This window comes from Protomyctophum bolini (assembly GCF_963924005.1).
Source record: "Protomyctophum bolini genome assembly, chromosome: 24".
Classification (NCBI taxonomy): Eukaryota; Metazoa; Chordata; class Actinopteri; order Myctophiformes; family Myctophidae; genus Protomyctophum; species Protomyctophum bolini.
The window spans coordinates 11388862-11403269 of record NC_137885.1 but is presented as its reverse complement, the minus strand read 5'-3'; positions in this window follow the sequence as shown (position 1 = coordinate 11403269).

Below are 14408 nucleotides of genomic sequence, written 5' to 3'. Positions count from 1 at the left end.
TCTGCAGGAGCTGAGGGTTACAAAAGTGGCCAATGAGGAGAGAGGGATGAATCTGATCAGCGAATCGAGCGCCGGAGCCCAGGTGTACGAGGTTCTCACCTCTGCCCGGGACGAACGGAACACCTGGATGAGGCTCATTACAGAGGCAATAGAGAGGTGTGTGTGTGTGTGTGTGTGTGTGTGTTTTTGATTGATTGATTGACTGACTTAACAGATTGGAGAATTACAGTACATTTCAAGCACAACTCAATACAAAACTGTTAACTGTGGACGACACCATAAAGCATTAGACTTGTTTACAATAGGGTCCACCATGTTAAATTCATCATAACATTTAGAGACGTACAAATATACACTTCTATATAGCCAAAAACAGGAAATAATCATAGAGGAAAAGGTGTGTGTGTGTGTGTGTGTGTGTGTGTGTGTGTGTGTGTGTGTGTGCGTGTGGGGGGGGGGGGGGGGGGGGGGGGAGGGGGGGAGGAGGTGCGAGTGTGTGCATGGCTGGTGTTTTATAATCGGACAGAATCTGACCTCTCCCTTGCGTATACTGTAATATGAACATACTAATTTATGGACTAGTTTATGGATGCGAAGAGTGTCTACTGACACAAGTACATGTACTTGTTTGCACTGCAGTATACTCTCAAATACAAATAAGAGGGTTTCTTACCTGTATTCAAAATAATGTTGTGTATCCAATTTTCTGTCCCCTGTGGTCTTGCTCATGTAGGAAAGAGCACCAGAGCACTCAAGACCAGGAATCGGATTGCTGAGCACCACCGGAGCAACATACGCACCATATGCATCTCCACGGCCATAGTCGTAGTGTCTCCTATATCTGAAACCCTTCACTGTACTTTTTCGTAGTAAAAGTGGGTAGAACATGTTAAAACTCAGAGAAGGTAACATTGACAATCTTGTATTGAGAAGAGAAAGGTACAGTAGCTACTACATACATACTGTACTATGACACAGAGGGGCTTGAACCAGGAAGATGAAATCAGGCACTTTCTGAAGAAGCATCCTCGGGTCATGTTTTGGAGTGAAGTAGGCATACTGCTTTCCCCACGCTGGGCAAGACCTACACTGTATCATTTGTTTTGGACAGAAGATGCGGGATTTCGGCGGAAGTACCGCTCAAGGAAATGACGTTGACGCTTTACAAATCAGTTTACATTCTCTGTGTATGAAACAAGTGTTGTGATTGGTCGAAGGAATATCGTATCCGTGGGAAATGCATCTGACGGATGTTCCGGCCGACACTTCTGCCGATAGCGTCTCTGCCTTAGGTTGCGACCAGGCTTTTCTCTTCGCAGATGAGTAAGCCTATAGGACCGAGGCTAGCTTTTCCTGTTTTTTTCATTTTTGCTCTTTAAAGTAGGCCTACTTTGTGCTGCATTTGTCATGCAATGTGCTATATAAATAAATGTTATTATTATTACATTTTTTAATGTTTTTAACTGGTTTGTACTAGAATATTTAATGTAATTGTGGTGAATAGAGTCAACAGGTTCCCATTTAAATTAGGGGTGATGTGTCACACCTGCAGTGACTGTGGCACCAAGTGTGGATGACAGACCCAATTGGGCACTTAAAAAAGAAATAAAAACTGGTGTGCATTTTCACATGGCCTAAATCAGGGGTGCCCGCTCTTTTTTGACATGAGAGCTACTTTCAAAATGAACAGCTCAAAAAGATCTACTCACTGAAAACACTATAAGACCATTGCTGAAAATGGCATTGGAATAGCGCTGCGCTGGCAATTATATTTAAGACAAAAGCACTTGGAATGGGAAAGGGGAGAAATGGAATAGGTAGAGGTTTTTTTGGCCTACCGACATTTGTGCGCAGCAAAGTATTGCATTATGGGTTTGAGCTGACAGGCACTTTTTTATGTCAATCAATCAAGTCAACTTAATTCAAGAGGCAGATACCAAAAATTGTTTTTATATTTAAATAAATTTAATATTTTTTAGGGGCATGTCATGTGATCTACCTGCACAGCCTTTGTGATCTACTGGTAGATCGCGATCTACCTTCTGGGCACCCCTGGCCTAAATGGTCATGTGAAAGGAATATCGTATCCGTGGGAAATACATCGGACGGATGTTCCGGCCGACACTTCCGCCGATAGTCTCTACCTTAGGTTGTGACCAGGCTTTTCTCTTCGCAGATGAGCAAGCCTGGAAACGAGGCTAGCTTTTCCTATGTTTACATTTTTTTAGTTTCCGAACTTTTGTTGCTGAGTTTGCATACATACATACATACATACATACTTCCTTAACTGCCAGCATTTTTTCTTGTCTGTTCTTCCGTCCGGAGAAGACATTTTGTGGCTGCGATCGTCGGTTCATTGGAGTCCGAGGCAGCACCACTGTCATAGAAACATAGGTTTGTCAGAAAACGTAGGATTTAGAAGACTTAAAGAAAAAAAAGAATTTAGAAGTTCTAAATGGGATCATGTAAACAACTACATGTGGACAGGCGTGGCCATCTTTAATTTCCTGTTTGATTGGCTAGCAAACCAGAGCTAATGTGTGTATACGACTGCGATGTACCATAAACCACTATAAAGTGCATTTGACATAGATCTACATCAATGGTGTTAACCGCTGGATGACATTTACATATGGAGGTGAACGTGTAAAATGTTTAAAAAAATAGCCCCGAAAAAAGAAAAAGGGGGAAAAAAAGGCTGAAATATATTCAGTAGATAGAAATATTTTTTTGGAATCTCTCCTTAATAATATTTGCACAAGTTGAGAAATGCCTCTCCATGGAATCTGCGTGAAAAGTATAGACTTCTCATATTCCAATGTAAGCGTTTTCTGTTCGTGGCTTAATGTTGGAAGCCTAAACGTTTGGGGTCGCAGGGCAGGGTCATCGCCTCTGCAGAATCAAGCAGTGAATTCGTACACTTGCAGAAGCACTTCAGGCATGTTTTCCACAGTGAGCAGAAAACCACCCACTCACCCCAACCTGTCAGCAATGGGAACCGAAATGATTGCTTGCAGAGTTAGTCAGTCAGATATAGCCTATATACTTGAGCGGCTTCATGCTATGCTCATGGGCGCATACATGCATCGTATTACAATGGTACACGTGGTCTTTCTTTTATATTTCTTTGACCAAGACTATGACAAAAATAATGTTCGTCTACTACCTTTTTTCACTGAAAAAAAACCCCGAAATAAAAACAAACATATGATGACTAATCTATGACTAAATATATTGACAATTTCGTCAACAAATATAAACTAGACTAAAATGTTATCGAGGGACTAGAGCAGAAGAGAACTAAAAGACAAGTCATTTTATGTTTGGTCGCTCTTAAAAAAATTGATATTTTCAGCATTCAACATCAACAAAGGGTAAAATCAGCCATTATGACGCCATTCAAGGCCCGCCAACATACATTTTAGTCGACAAAATCAACTCTAGACATAGTCGACTAAACTCTTATGATATTTAGTCAAGTATACAACTAGACCAAAACACTAACACATTTCAGATGACTAAAATATGATTACAGCTCAATTAAAATGTACTCAAAAGACTATAAAACTAAATTAAAATTTGCGGTCAAAATCAACACTAAACTGAATTCACTCCTTAAATCCTGATTATAACATTTGACGGTGGGTTCTTTTTCAAAAAGGCTTAAGTTGTCCTTTAATAATTTATTCATAGCTTTTATACAACTATGACACAGAACACACGCACACGCACACACACACACACACACACACACACACACACACACACACACAGTGTAATTTGTTTTAACCTAATTTTGGGAAGTTAATCTAGGAGAAACCCGAATGCCAGAGGATATTCAAACATTGCATTACCAAAGAGCCAAAAGCCAAGGAGGACGACACAGAATAACAATGAATGAATGAATCAGCTGTCTCCCATATATTGTCTGTGGGGTGGAACCCTCGTAATCTCCAAAACCGTTTCAAAAGTTATCAAAAATTGCAGATCTACAACCTCAAAACTCGTTACTTTAGCCTTCTGAGCTTGTGGATCTCCTACTTTCGATGCTTTTGTGTGACTCTGTAGTATGATCAAGTCGGACGTTAATTTACGAAAATGTTAGAACATGTCAGTATAAAGGTACAGTAGGCGTGATGAATATGAAAATACATGACATCATTTAGGGGTGCACGGTTATGAAGTTATGACCGATATCCGATCTCCGAGTATTTGCAGGGTCATATCTGCCGATACCGATTCTGACCAATTCCGATATTATGCGGATTATGCTGCCTTCAAACATGAGAAATACACAAAACAAAAGCGACATTGACAGGTCACATTTTTATTGCATCATCAATATCTGCGAGACTGATCCGATACCGATATGGCGTTTTTATGGCTGATATCGATATGCTACCGATGCATGCGGGGGGGAAAAAATTAACATAACTCCGACGTTAACAAGGAAGTGGAATGTGACGATCGTGCTTCCTCCCGACCAACCAGGGTACGAGACATTCCATTTCATGGTGTGAAACGACCACATGAGGCGTTTAAATTAAAACGGCCCGATCACCACGAAGCATGTCCGCATGATGCTTCCGCCTGCACGTCGGTGCACTCGTCACTCGTTACCATGGCGTCCTGCTGCCATAGATGTACCGACCGCATGCGTCCCTCAACACCGGAATGTTTGACAGAGATATTGTTCTGTACAGATGATTCACCCATGAGTCTGCCTGTTTGTACAGAGTGTGTGTGTGTGTGTGTGTGTGTGTGTGTGTGTGTGTGTGTGTGTGTGTGTGTGTGTCAGTGTGACTGTGTGTGTGTATGTGTGCGTGCGTGTTTGTATTACTATACTTGTGGGGACCAAATGTCTCGACAAATAGAATTTCAGAAATAGACGTTGTGAGAAACCGTTTTCCTGTCCTCACAAGATTATTATTATATATTTTGTAAGGCTAAACATTATGTTTTTAGAGCTAGCTTTACACATTTCAGGTTGAGGTCAAGATTAGACACTTGGAGGTTGGGGTTAGGGGTTGGAAATGGATTTAAACTTTTTTTTTTTTTAAATGATTAATATAGTTGGGTGCCAGTGGCATGCTCTGAACAAAAAAGATGATCTATAAGGTCACAGCGGTTGCAGCGCAACATGTTGTGAGCTTGTATCTGCTATTTTCAGGGCTCTAGGCTTACAGTTAAAAATGCCCCAAAATTGAAAGAATGGCATTGTGTGTGAGTGCGCGCATGTGTGTGTGTGTGTGTGTGTGTGTGTGTGTGTGTGTGTGCGTGTACGCAGGTGCGTGTGGAATGTGTATGTGCGTGCGTACGTGTGCATGCGCATGACTTGCTCGCTCTATCAAGGGAAAGTAGAAATATTACATGTTGACTGTCAGTCAGGCTTCAATAAAACAGGATTAGGAGAGGTGTCTGTGTTCTGTACCGAGCCTCAATATCTTCCCATTGCACTGCGCTTAAATAACCATCATACTAATGTAATACTTAAAGTAGCACTAGTACTGTGGTCAGTACTACTTTATAAACTCTTGTATATTGTATAAACAATATAAAATCAATTTGCACATTAACTGTTATGGCCTTGTTGAACTAGAAAGAGTTACACAGTACTGCTAGCATGCAGAAACTATTTTGATACAAAATACAAATACTGGGTCTAAAAATGGATCACAATTGAAAATATACATACATAAACACAATGCTTTAAAATTATTAGCATCATTATAATATAGAAACATGCAAAAGATTCACTTTATCTTTGGGTCATATGGAATAATATTCCATATGACCCAAAGATAAAGTGAATCTTTTAGGCTATTGTGGGAGATGTTTACCTATAATATAGGTAAACATCTCCCACTATAGCCTAAAAGATTCACTAATTACAACTATATCACACAAATAAGTTATCTTTAGCTTCATCTGAAGCTACAACCAAATTAATTGGCCAAATATCACAATATCACCCAAACTAGCCAACTTTTATTTTGCAGGTCCAGTTGATTGGTTCCATTGGCTATGAATGTGAATGAAAGTGGACTATGAAAGAAGCCGTCTGTTACACTTGACTTTCAGTGCAGATGGATAATGGAACAACGGAACACAGCTTCAGTGTTCTCTGATGAATTGAAAATGGTGGACCCTGTTGTATTATGGTGTCGTCGACAGTAACAGTTTTTATATTGAGTTGTGCTTTCGATTGAAATGTATACCATTCTGCATGCTGTTAATAAATCAAACTGTTTTCTTGATTTGGTTTTTGAGGGAGAAAATATAAAAATGAAACCAAACAAAAACAGGTGCAGTTTTTCGACTTTGTTCTACTTGATTTTCAATGTTTACAGACAATTAGAAAATTGGCCACACTTTTAATTTGAAGAGAAAAACAAAGGATCGCTTTCTTCCATTTTATAATTGTTTTGATTATCTCTTTGGAGGATCTATACAGCCTTTAGAACAACCTCTCTACTTGGGTTGAGGGGCACATGGGAGGATGAACTTGGGACTGAGCTGAGCGAGGAATATTGGGCTGATGTGCTGTCTAGGATTAACAATTCATGTGCCTGCGCTCATATGTGCCTTATCCAATTGAAAGTGGTTCATAGGATTCATTACACTAAAGCTAAGCTTAGCAGACTATTCCCAGAAACAAATGACTCATGTAACAGGTGCCTTCAATCCCCTGCAAACCCCACACACACACTTTTTATTCCTGTTCAAAGCTCACCTCTTTTTGGAAATCCTTTTTTGATGCACTCTGGGATTCTCTGTATCACCCTGTCCTTTTATAGCTATCGTTGGTGTGTCTGTCCCCTGTAGGAGGCAGATTTAATAGATTCCAGGCCGATGCGGTTGCTTTTTCCTCCCTTATAGCCAGGCTATAATGGAGCTATATTTCTCCATGGAAGAGCCCTATAATCCTCCTGATGTGTCATTATTGCTAAAAGATTTGTCATCTTTTCTCCATTTGGAAAAAAAAACAAATACACGGTTAGAGGTTCGTCGAATAACTTCTACTAGAACCTGGGACCCATTCCTCACATACATCAATTCCTTAACCACAATTTAAGTAGGAACTAATTCCAATATTCCAATATTCCCCCTCTACTGTGAGTATACTATGAGTATGCGTATACACACACACAATCAAAATAAATAAATAGTTCAATTTGTTTATTTTATTTTCTCTAAATTTCTTCCACTAGGAATCTTAATTACTTTAATGCATGAAACTCAAACTCAGTAACTTTTTCTGTTTCCCCCGGGGCATGGGAGGGTGAGGGTGGGTGGATACCTGTGAGGGTCTGTTTTGTTGTCTGTTCTGTTTTGTTTCCGCTTGTTCCGTTTACCGTTTTGTCTCTTGTTTTATTTACTATGTTTTGTTTGTGGTCATGTACGTCTTGCATTTTAAGGTGAGACACCCCAGGTGAAATCATGATTTTTCATTTTTTTTTTTTTTTGCTATTTTGCTTCCTAAACATGTTTTCTTTCAAACTAAAGCAAAATACACATTAAAAATACAGATTTAGATGTTTAGTTGGATAGTTTATTTTAGCCAATGACAGCTCGTTTTTCGGGGTGAAAAGCCACCATCTCTATTTTCATGATTGGTTGTTGGTACAAAGGAAGTGACCATATTTGGATCAGACCACAGTCAGCTTGAGGTCCAGACCTTTCCAATGATATATGCCATTATATGTTGTTGCCAAGGTTTGGATGAGATATTTTGTCTCAAAATAGTGGCTTCAAATAAAACGTTTTGGAATTTTACAATACAAATCTTTAAAGGCCGTTTTCTCAAAATGAGTTTTCCTCATACTTGGGACAAAGAATCTCCACTTCAGTTGAACTCACATACACGAAACTTTACAGTCTTATTCCTAACTATATTCCGCAGACATTTACACATGGATTTGTTGATATATCATTCACAGCCTGATTTACATCACATTTTATACCAAAAAAATGCCGAAAATTGGGTTTTTTATGCCTGTTGACACTATTTTCTGATTTGTGGAGTGATAATTAGAGATATCAAAAATCCCATGTGTAATTTTCTTTGTCTCTAATGTGTCAACAAAATGAAATGATAATTTTGAACCTGGCTTTATCCGATCTTCAGATTTATCGTCCCGAAATGTATGCAAATTAGCGCATATAATGCCTAATTTGCATATTTAAACATATAATTTCAGAAAACTTGTAATACAAAAAATCTTAGTTTTAATATAAGTAATCAACTGGAGAAGTTTCATTGTGATAGCTATTATTTAACTTTTTTTCCCTATTCACCTGGGGTGTCTCGCCTTAAAATGGAAAAAAACATAATAAAAATATATAAAAAAAACATTAGAAACAACAATCCATTATCCATTTTTTTTGCCTTTTTTGCCAAGTTTATCTTCCATTTTCCAATTTCATTTTGAAAAACAACTGAACGAAAAAGGTACACGGATTGAGGAGGTTATTGAAAACCCTTTAATTGCATTTGATTTCTCCCCTTTCCATGTTTATGCTGCCCACATGTACTCCCACACGTGTAAACTGTATTACTGTATGCATAATGTTTTTTTTTTTTTTACAAAACAGCCGGCATCCTGTCCTATCATTGTTGCCATGGTGAATATACTGAATAGTTCAGGGAATCCAGGAATTATCCTGAACTGCATGACCTTCATCCCCGGCCTATAAAGAAGCAGTCCTCATTAACCCATTCTGACCTGAGATCAGATTCATACGAGGTTTCCACTGGACACACACTGGTCTGATTAACCCATTCTGACCTGAGATCAGATTCTAAAAATGTCAGTCGTTCTTCGATTTTTCAAAAATAGCAGACCTACAAGCTCGTAGCGCGCCACTCGGTGGCGCGCTATGAGCTTGTAGATCTGCTATTTTTCAATAGATAAAGCATAACATGATGCTAACACCAAAATGCGTTCCCGGTCAGAATGGGTTAAAAAAATGACACCATTTCCGTGGACAGTTCTCGGAAGCCTGCCCACAATGGCATCATCAGTAGGCAAGTTTGGTCATTTCAAACTTTTTTTATTAATGCAAGAACAATGGCTTGTATTTCAGCATGCTAACTTTCCAGCAAGATTGAGGCTGTATTTTCTCTTAGCATGGAATCTCCCATACATAATATCGATGATGGAAATTTGGCCATGTTATAATAAGTATTAGTGAGGACCAATTATATGAAGGTAATGTTGAAAATGAGTTTCATGGTGCCGCTACTATTACCGTCCATGGCCGGAATGAATGGAATCTTCTAAATAACAAAATCTAAATCCAAAAAGTTACTTTTAATTTAAGCTGCCAAATGATTAGTAAATAGTACAATATTAGCCAAAGGCATGACACAAGAGACCTGCATCGAGCAACTAATGTCTGGTTCGTATCAGACAAAAGATAAATAAATAATAATAATCTGAAGCAAAGCCTGCAGTGAAGCTTTGCATTTTTTTAAGGTATCATTCTCTAAAGTGTGTGTGTGTGTGTGTGTGTGTGTATACACTATTTAATAAAACAGTTAAGTTAAATGACAACAGGAAAGGCAAAAGCCGTTGCTTACTTGAACGCCATCCAACAACAGTGAGGCAGAAGAAACGTATCTAGATTCTCCAAAGTGAGTGTTTTAGTAATTATGACGGCTCATCCATTCGGTCAAGTCCTCAAGCTTCAATGACCTGAGGTCCATGGTGTGCTGTTTATACATAATGTGTTCAGTGTTGCTGTTCAATCACTTTTGTACTTCTTTTGATATACAGCCTGTCAGGCTATATTGATCAGGCTGAGCCTGATCAATAACCTTTTCAGATGATTCAATCATTTACATTTCCCTGACAATTAGCTTGATGAATGAGTGTTCTCTCTCTCTCTCTCTCTCATCCCCCTGTTAGCTTGGGATAAACTTTTGAAACAATTGCCATCAATATTTCAATGTTTTGCATTCACTTTGTATAGAAGCCTGAACAAATATAACACATCACTCAGTGTGGGGTGTGGATATGATGAAATAGACACCGGCTGCGGTTACATGCACAGACTTTATTCAGAATCAATGTTGTGCATGTAAACGCAGCCATTGTATACATCACACACCTCAGGTTTTTGAATTAAATCGGAGAGCAGACCCGTGCAAACTTGGGGATGTAATAAAGATATCCACCTCTTGGTACCACAGCACCTCAAAGGCCCTTAAAACAAGGCTCCAGACCTCCCAAAACAAACTGGTCATGCTCCTACTTGGACTCACCCCCCGAACCCACCTCACCCCTGCCCACTTTGACAGGCTGGGATGGCTTAGGGTCGACGACAGAGTACAGCATCTTGCAATGGGTCTGGTCCACAAGATTCGATACACCACTAAGATACCCATGTACCTGTCTAAATACTTCCTTAATGTAAACGAAGTCCACACCCACAACACCAGAGGGAGTGCAACAAACCATGTACAACCCAGATTCGGCACAAACAAGGGACTAAATTATTTTCGCTCCACCTGGATTTCTACACGAATTCTTTCAATGCAAAATTCTGCGTTCTCCTGAGTGCTGATATGGCATGGCACCATAGAAAATACTGCATTCAAGGTGTGGCTGGAGAGGGCAGTTTTTTTTACAGGATGGGTTAAAGCCAAGGGCACGTGCCTGGCTGTGTTAACAGTAACGTAACGTTAATGTTACAGTAAATTGGGCATACATAAATAATTACTGCCAAATTGTATGAATACCGCCGCATGATGATTATGTAACTGCAGAATGTAAGGTCATTTCGTCATGTCTCAGATAGAAAATGTAACATTTCTCGCCTTTGTTAGAAGATGGAAATGTGATGCTCTCTGCCAGAATATACTCCCACACACCCCCTGTGCTGTGTTCTCTTTTCTGACACGAATGATTCTCTCTCTCTCACACACACACACACGCATGTGCGCACACACACCATGTGCAGTGTTCTCTGCTCTCATGCACGCTTGTGCCCCACACACACACACACACACACACACACACACACACACACACACACACACACACACACACACACACACACACACACACACACACACACACGGCGTGTGCGTCCTCAAGTACTTGCTCAACCAAGTTGACCTTCAGCACAAATCTTTGAATATATATTCTTTCAGAGCGTTTTTTTTTTACGTTTAACTCAAATCGTTGCTTCTGGGGAGTCCCATGAACAACATATTTTCAGATCGGCGGCCAATTACATATAGTTTTTGACATGAAAACGTTTGAGCACCACAGTTATAGAAACATAGGGTTTTTCTGAAAACTGTCATGATTTAGAAGACATGGTCATGCATGGGCAACTGGCGGCCCGGAGGCCAAATGCGGCCCCCCGACCTTCACTTAACGTGGCCCTCGGGTTCATATCAGAATACTGATATATTATTGATTTCGGCTGTTACAATTCCAAACATGGCAAACATGACCCGCATTACTTACTTCGGTCGCAATTAGTAGCGTAATGAGTAGTATTAATGTTATTGTCTTTTTTTGTTTTTGTAAGTTAACAAGAACGTCTTCATTCTACACACACACACACACACTCCTCCCAGCCACAACTCTGATGAATTGAAAATGGTGGACCCTGTTGTAAACAAGTGTAATGCTTTATCAGTGTGTCGTCCACAGTAACAGTCTTTGTATGGAGTTGTGCTTTCATGTGAAATGTATCCATTCTGCAAACTGTTAATAAATACTTCAATCAATCAATCAGCCGACCATGACGACGTGGACATGATTTAAAGGTGGTTGACTTGTTGCCTATACCAATACCATCGTGGCTGGCTGTCTCTCTCTCTCTCTCTCTCTCTGCACATTCTGCTGGGGACATGATTTAAAGGTGGTTGACTTGTTGCCTATACCAATACCATCATGGCTGGCTGTCTCTCTCTCTCTCTCTCTCTGCACATTCTGCTGGGGACATGATTTAAAGGTGGTTGACTTGTTGCCTATACCAATACCATCATGGCTGGCTGTCTCTCTCTCTCTCTCTCTCTGCACATTCTGCTGGGGACATGATTTAAAGGTGGTTGACTTGTTGCCTATACCAATACCATTGTGGCTGGCTGTCTCTCTCTCTCTCTCTCTCTGCACATTCTGCTGGGGACATGATTTAAAGGTGGTTGACTTGTTGCCTATACCAATACCATTGTGGCTGGCTGTCTCTCTCTCTCTCTCTCTCTGCACATTCTGCTGGAGAATTGCGTTTCCTCCCCCGCACCGTTTTTTTTGGAGTGCTTATATCTCCACCATTACCTACTGTATGCAAATTGGCAGCGATAGGCACTCTCCGGGGCAGATTACAAAGCGACGTCTCTCTACAACCGTGTCGGAATTACTGGCTCCACACTGCTCAGTACACCATGCCCCAGTTAAAGTCTCCTTTCGACAGGTTGCATTAAAATACACGCTTTGAATCATCTTTTTGGATTAACCCACATGAGCCCTATAGTGTCCTTAACGTTAGGCAAAACTATAGCCGATCTACAGGCTTGTAGATGGGCTAGTTCCGGCGAAGACGTGTGTGATTTAGCGGGAAAGCATGCGGAAATCATGCGGAAATCATGACCCGTCGCTCCCGACATGCGTTGGTCCGACATGTGTCCGACATGCGTTGGTCCGATATGCGTTGCGTCGTACTTGCAGTTAGGTTTCTGGTTGAAGGACTTCAGTGTTTTGTACCATACATTTGTATGTATAAGCACAGAACAAAGAATGTTTGCTTTCGCCGCATCTTTGTTGAAGAAGAGTCTGGGTAATTATGTTTTAGTTCCTTTTATGCCCGTTTATTTTTGGTTGGCTAAAACTAGACTAAAGCTAAATAGTTTAAGTAGCCTTCTAGGTAGGCCTAAGGTTCAATGGTGTGTTCAAAGACAGAGTTTAAATCAGAATTTACTACTAAAAGTAACCCTAAGCCTATGTTGCACGTATCAGACCCGCTCTAGTGATGCACCATTTTAAAGCTCAAGGTTCCTCAGGCTCCGAGAGTTTGGCAAGACAGATTTTTCTGTCAATGGCCCAGCCTCGTGGAATGAACTTCAAAACTCCTTAAAACTGAGCTCCCTGCCATCCTTCGGTCAGTTCAAAGGAATGCTCCAGAGGAAATGTCAACGTGATTGCTCCTTTATTTATTTTATTAAAAAAAAAAGTGTCTAGTCAATGAGGCTAAATCTAGTCACCTCTGAGGTTGCTGGAGGTCAGATGTTTAAGATATGTGATATCTGCTGGCAAATTGCTATTTGAGAAAAGCCCCAGACCACAGAAAACCCACCGAATGTTCAAAGAAAAACGGAAAACAGAAGAAAAATAAATTAGTGAAAATGAATGCATGAAAGCTTTATCTGGAAAAAATCACACCCGTGTGAAGTGAGGGGTGCTCTAATCATCATCAAGCATGGTAGTCCCTTATTGGCTTCGCACCGACATATGCCAATTTGCACAGACACATGACGTAAATGACACACACACACACACACACACACACACACACACACACACACACACACACACACACACACACACACACACACACACACACACACACACACACGGCGTGTGCGTCCTCAAGTACTTGCTCAACCAAGTTGACCTTCAGCACAAATCTTTGAATATATATTCTTTCAGAGCGTTTTTTTTTTTCAGAGCGTAAATTCTCCGTTCATCGTCAATTGTTTGTTCAGACAACACAAACATTAAAGCTGTATATAGGAGCCGGCAGCGCATGTTAGCCAACCTTAATGCATGTTAGCCAACCTTAATGCATGTTTGGACTAACGATACTTAGGATCTATGGCCAGACACTGGGGCTAGCGCCCCTCAAAGAATGTGACGCTACTGTAGACATTGTCTTACAACAAGGGTTATCCAAAATGGGGACAACATTTTATTTTGGCGGTGCCAAATTATGTCGTAATGGCCGATTCCACGCTAGGTCGCGTGCTGAAAATAGCAGATCTACAAGCTCACAATGCGTCGCAGCGCAACACCCGGGCGCAACCTAAATTGTCAACATCACTCAATTATTAATCTTAGTCATCATAGCTTAGTTTTTTCAGTGAAAAAAGGTATTCAAATAAAGAAAAAAAAGAGATCCTTAAGTTTATCTCGTACAGCTTGAATCAATTCCTAGTAAGCCTAACTAACGCCTATTCTTTATGAAACTATAATTAAACCATAATATATCTGCTGTTAGGGAGAAACAACCTAACTCCAAAATGTTCATTATTCAGGAAATGAAGAAAACTGTATATTTTTAAAACAATGCAACACTGTCTCATCAAAGTTGGTATTGTGACTTTATATATTGTCAATGACTTGACAATGAGAGGGGGAGAGGTGGTGGAAAGCTGGTGCTTTAGCAGACAGTTT